The 6,670-nt window shown below is 41.5% G+C and overlaps 1 pseudogene; it reads left to right on the forward strand.

Moving 5' to 3' along the window:
• Window positions 1-2,945: 2,945 nt before the first annotated feature.
• Window positions 2,946-4,600, forward strand: LOC115847304 (protein enabled homolog; annotated as a pseudogene).
• Window positions 4,601-6,670: the final 2,070 nt, after the last annotated feature.

Below are 6,670 nucleotides of genomic sequence, written 5' to 3' on the forward strand. Positions count from 1 at the left end.
AAAGAGTTAACACATACCCCAGAGTGTTCTTGTGAAGAATCAATGTGTTAACATAAATGCCTTAAATGGTGATGGACACACAGTAGCCTTAATTTTTTTCTCCCCACCCTATACTTAAGAATTTTGAGGAACTTGTCACATTCCAATGAGTCTGAGAGAAACTAAACAGAATATATAAGTCAGTGTAACTATACAGAGCACCAAACATTTGTAGTCGGAGGAATATCAGGGCAATATTAATAATAGTGATAATTACAATGATAGTAGTGCATAACATTTATTACTTATAGTATACTATAATATTTTATAGTATATACAACATATACAGTATATATTATATTACTTATATAATATAGTATACTGAATATTTTGAATGTATTATTTTGTTTATTCCTCACAGCCCTATAAAGATGTGTTGTCTCCATGAAGAAACCGAGCTTCAAAGAAGTTAGATAACTCATCCATGTTCATGTAGCGAGCAAGTCGGAAAAACACAACTTCACCTAACTCCAGAACACAAACTGTGAGTCTCTATGTTAAAGGTCTAGGTAATCTTTATTTAATTAACAAACATTTTGGTGCCTCCTATGTGTCCATCAACTCTTCGAAGTGCGAGGATATAGGGCTTCCCTGGTGGCGCAGTGGTTGAGAGTCCGCCTGCCGATGCAGGGGATCCGGGTTCGTGCCCCGGTCCGGGAAGATCTCACATGCCGCGGAGCGGCTATGCCCGTGAGCCATGGCTGCTGAGCCTGCGCGTCCGGAGCCTGTGCTTCTCAATGGGAGAGGCCACAACAGTGAGAGGCCCGCGTACCGCAAAAAACAAAGTGCGAGGATATAGTGATGAAAACCAGGCAAAATTACTTCCCTCAGAGAGTTACCTTCTAAAGGACTGTGATCACTGAGGGCTTACATAATGTGATAAGTCAAATGTCAAACACTTCACAGGTTTTAATTCATTTATTCACCAAGAAGATACTTGAGCTTTACTACCTAAACCTTTAAGGTAGTTTCAACCATAGTTCCTAGAAGAAGGGGCTAAAAAGCCTGACACAAGCCACTTAATGCTTTTGATCTCCTGAATTTTTTTTTAAGGCTCTAGGTCAGTAGTTCTCAAAGTATGATCTTTGAACAAAATGCCCGTGACAGTTGCTTGTTAAAATAGAGATTCCTGGATCCCAATTCAAACATCCTATATTAAAATCTCTAGAGGTGAGATTTTTCTATTTTTAATTTTTTAATTTTTTTTTTTTTTTTTTGCAGTACGCGGGCCTCTCACTGCTGTGGCCTCTCCTGTTGCGGAGCACAGGCTCCGGATGCGCAGGTTCAGCGACCATGGCTCATGGGCCCAGCCGCTCCGCGGCATGTGGGATCCTGCCCGACCGGGACACTAACCCGCGTCCCCTGCATCTGCAGGCAGACTCTCAACCACTGCGCCACTAGGGAAGCCCTATTTTTTAAATTGACTTCCCAAGTGATCCATGTCGGGGAAGCCTGACTTTAGGGACAGGCAGGAGGAGGCTTTTTTTTCTTTTCCTGACCAAAGGCACCTCTTCACTTTCCCTTGACCAGACTCACTGCCACACAGCCTTCCTCCCAGAAGAGTAATGGGGTAATGTGCTATGATGAGACAGTCTTTAAACCAGCAGTTTCCAATCTTGGCTGTACATTAGAATCACTTAGAAGGATGTATCCCTCAGAGACCAGGCCACAGACCATTTAGATCAGACCATTTAGATCAGAATCTTGGGAGCAGGTATCAGGCGTTAGCATTTTTTAAAATCCCAGGTGAATTCTAATGGGCACCAAAGTTGAGAGCTCCTGTTCCCAAGAAATGTTTCTCAAATTTGAATATGCATACAATCACCTGTGGGTCATATTAAAATACAAATTCTGATTCAGGAGATCAGGAGACTCTGCATTTCCAATAAACTCCCAGGTGATGCTGATGCTGCTGGTCCATGGACCACATTTGAAGTAGCAAGGCTCAAGGGTCTCTAAAATTAGAAAAGATTATTTAGCAATACCTATGCTTCAGTATAATTTTGTACAAAGTAAGAGCTCAGTGATTATCTGTTGTATATTTAAATGAATATCTAAAACCTGACTATGGTCTCCTCCAAAATCATTGTCCCATAATTCCATCATGTAATAATGCTTAAAAACTATCCTCCTTCATATACATTCATTTATAAGACAGGACTTCCAGAATTATACAAATTTCTTTCTTCAAAAAACAAACCTACAAAAAACTTAAAAAACATATGGAAATTATTCAGTTCCTTTACCCAAGCTATACCAATCTTGCTTGAATGATTAACAAATGTGGTTTTAAAAATGGATGGATTCTTTAAGCCTATTATTTTTATTAATTTAATTACATTTAATTGTACTTTTATCAAATGCCTGGTTTTAAATCTGAGTAAAAACATGTAATAGATAACCTTTATTTATAATGCTGACAAACATCACTGTGGCTTACCTTTCCACCACTGTTAAAAAGCTTATAGAAGATGGAATAAAGACAATTTTCTGCTCAGTCAGGATCCCATCTACCAGCTTGTTTATCACTGCCTCAGGTTCCAGGGTGGGTCCCAAACTGAAATCAGAAGTAGTCTTCAGAAACAAAACATTTCAATGACGTTTTAGCTTTGATTTGGTGCTAAGTGAGTAAGTTAAGTTACCATAGAAACCATAACATAACTGACTTGTAGCATCTAGCCCAACACAGATGCTCAAAAGTGATAGCTGTTTTAGCATTAATAATAACAAAAACAGGAGGAGTCTTTCAAGATGGTGGAGTGGAAGGACCTTGCGCTTACTTCCTCTCATGAACACGCCAAAACCACAACTAACATCTGAACAGCCATCGATAAAAAAGACTGGAACCTACAAAGATCTTCTACATCTAAAGGCATAAAGAAGAAAGCACAATGAGACGTGAACAGAGTATCTGTCATGCAAGAGCTGCTGTGATGGTTTATGATGATGCCAATAAAAAGTGGGTGCCAACTGGTGGTTCAGTCAGGTTCAGCAGAGTTCATATATATCATCATACAGGCAACAACACATTCAGAGTTGTGGGCAGGAAGATTCAGTACCATCAGGTCGTGATAAATTGTGCCATTCCTAAAGGGTTGCTAGACAGGTGTCTGGTCTCAACTTTGGCAGCAAAGAAGATGCCAATGTCTTCACAAGTGCCATGACACATGCCTTAGAAGTGTTGAATTCACAGGAAACGGGGCCAATATTGCCTTGACAAAATTCACAACTACCTGCCCAAGTTCAGAATGGCCCATCACAAGAAGAGCTGGAAATTCAAAGAAGGCAACTACAAGAACAGCAATGACAAAAGGAGCTGGAGCAGGAAAGGCTGGAGAGAGAAAGAATGGAAAGGAAGAGACTGGAGAGGGAGAGGTTAGAAAGGGAAAGGCTGGAGAGGGAGCGACTAGAACAGGAGCAGCTGGAGAGAGAGAGAGACAAGAAAGGGAACGTCAGGATCGTCTGGAGGGGAGAGGCTGGAGAGGCTGGACCGGGAAAGGCCAGAACGAGAGAGGCAAGAGCGGCTAGAAAGGGAGCAGCTGGAATGGGAGCGAGAGCCAAGAATGGCAAATGCCGCTGCCCCTGCCTCTGTGGAGATGACTCCTCTGCTTCTGACCCAGGCTCGCAGGCAGCCTCTCAGCCGCAGAATCTCCAGCCCAACAGGACATTGTCTTGGGACCGCCTGCACCTCCACCCCCTCCTCCACTCCCACCAGGTCCTGCCCAGGCATCAGCCACGCTCCCTCCGCCCCCAGGGCCCCCTCCACCCCCTCCACTGCCGTCCTCAGGGCCCCCCCCTCTGCCTCCTCCACCACCTCTTCCTAATCAGGTACCCCCCTCCCCCCACCTCCTGCTCCTCCCCTCCCTGCAGCTGGCGTTTTTTCGGGATCCATGTCTGAAGACCATGGCCCTTTAAGCTGCAATTGCTGGAGCAAAACTTAGGAAAGTGTCACGGATGGAGGATGCCTCCTTCCCAGGTGGTGGGAATACCATTGGTGTGAATTCGGCCTCCTCTAAAACAGATACGGGTGGTGGAAATGGACCCCTTCCATTAGAGGATAGTGGTTTAATGGAAGAAATGAGTGCCCTGCTGGCCAGGAGGAGAAGAATTGCTAAAAAAGGGATCAAACAATAGAAACAGAACAAAAAGAGGACAAAAATGAAGATTCAGAGCCTATAACTTCTAAGACCTCTTCAACAAGTACACCTGAACCGACAAGAAAACCTTGGGAAAGAACAAATACAATGAGTGGCAGCAAGTCACCTGTTATTTCCAGATGGGATTCTCCAAGGTTAAAATCAGGTTGTTTTTGACAACAGGTCCTATGATTCATTACACAGACCAAAATCTGTGCCCTTGTCACAGCCCAGTGCCAATGGAGTCCAGATGGAGGGACTGGACTATGACAGGCTGAAGCAGGACATGTTAGATGAAATAAGAAAAGAATTAACTAAGCTAAAAGAAGAGCTCATTGATGCAATCAGGCAGGAACTGAGCAAGTCAAATACTGCATAGAGAATCAAACTAAGGAGAGATAGGACTTTAATCTGGAGAAAGGAAAAAAAAAACCTACAAAGAACAACTGTGTTACCAACAACAAAACCCTTACAATTTGTGAGCTGTAAGAAGAAAACGGAGACAAACAGTCAGAAGGAGGGAAAAACCAGCATAGTTTGAAAGACTTCAGGCATCACTACTCTGGCAGTAACCTATTCCCTCCCATTTTGCTGCTTTTTTCTGACCTTTACAACACGATGGAAGAGAGTCGTATAGGAGTTCCTGTATCAGTTTTGCAGAAAATACTGAATCCGTCAGGCAAGATCACCGTGCATTGAAATATTTTCATGTCAAGAGAAAATCGCACATTTTCCACAATCCATTGCTAAAATAAAGAGGAGAAAGGCTTGAGAAGTTTTTTTCAGAGAATGGTGATGAGATATTTAGCAAGTTATGCTATTGTATTGTAAATGTTTCTCTCAGGTTTGTCTTCCTATCATATTTGATATTCCATGAATAATTAAGTTCAGCCCTATGTAGGTTAAGTTCATAAAATGTGGAACAAATGGAATTGTATGTGCTTTCAAAAGGTGATATTTATAAGAAAGTGTCCTAAAAATGATTTGTTCGGAGTGAGGAATTTTAGAATGATAAGAAGTCTTTCGAGTTTAGCCTTCGTGCAATTTTGTAGATTCAAACATAAAATTTGTCCAGAATTTAAAGATTTAGATGGCTTCCTAAATTGTTACAATGCTTTACCAAATCTGTGACTCCTACATAACACAAACCGGTGGTCAAATGTAAAACAGAATATTGTAGATTTACTGTAGTTTTTCAACCTTTTTTAGATTTATGCATGTGGACTTTTTTTTTTTTTGGCGGTACGCGGGACTCTCACTGTTGTGGTCTCTCCCGTTGCGGAGCACAGGCTCCGGACGCGCAGGCTCAGTGGCCATGGCTCATGGGCCCAGCCGCTCTGAGGCATGTGGGATCTTCCCGGACCGGGGCACGAACCCGTGTCCCCCTGCATTGGCAGACGGACTCTCAACCACTGCACCACCAGGGAAGCCCGCATGTGGACATTTTTATAATGTAATTACAATCACCACAAAATTAGCTTTTTAAATTGCAGACGGTAATGCATGTCAAACTAATATGTAGTGGCCTTTTCAAGGCCTAGTCCCAGGGAAAACATTTTGTAGAGTATAGGGGAATGGGAGGAAGGGAAGGAATAATTTTTTATTTAAAGTTAATTTCTGCACTATCTTTGTTCTCAGTTACCTGCATGAATAATAATGAGGAATATTTTGTGACTTTTATTGGTAAATATGTTAACAGCACCAAGTACTTAATCTTTTACATCATGTCTTCACCTAATTGTATTTTAACTTGAGTAAGTTCAATGGTCTGAAACATGATTCTGAGCTTCACATGAATTACATCTTACTGTGGAACTCAAAAGTTCCATCCCTGAATTTGGCAGTTGTTATTACCTTGGTGCTCTGCAGTTATACAGGTGTTCAGGTACACGTTCCTGACTACAAAGCTGCTTTTGAATCTTGTTATGTTGAAATACTAGAAAAGTAACAATGATGACAGCAATTAAGGTCACAGAAATCATTAGATAAAGGGAAAACAACAAAGGGGTGTCCCACATAATTTTCTTTTAATAAAGTGAGACTTAGGTGGTGGGAAGAAGTAACTACTCTACTTACCACCGTGTGTGTGTGTGTGTGTGTGCGTGCGTGTTTGTGTGGGCACTCACGTGTGTGTATGTTATCCACTCTCTTTTCTTTGAAACTTCTAAGATTAAAATAGGGGAGAAATCCTGTATGTTGCAATGATAGAATTTTTTGAAATTTTAGGAAATCAAAATTCTCCAGGCTCTCCATCTTGATTTATGCTTGAGTTGTTATGTGCCATATTTGCTTTGAAACCTTTATCAGTAGTTTTACTAAAATTTTGAAGAAATAATCCACTTTCATTTGCTTTGTAGATTTCTTAATCTAAGTTCGTAAGACAGAACTTGTTGATAGCGTAGTTAGAATTCTAAGTGCTGCAAGTTTGCAGCCATTACCACTCAAAGGGTTTGAATGAGGGAATTTTTTCCCCTTGTTAAAATAGTTTCTGTTTC

Source organism: Globicephala melas, chromosome 5 (assembly GCF_963455315.2).
Source record: "Globicephala melas chromosome 5, mGloMel1.2, whole genome shotgun sequence".
In the NCBI taxonomy this organism is placed as follows: Eukaryota; Metazoa; Chordata; class Mammalia; order Artiodactyla; family Delphinidae; genus Globicephala; species Globicephala melas.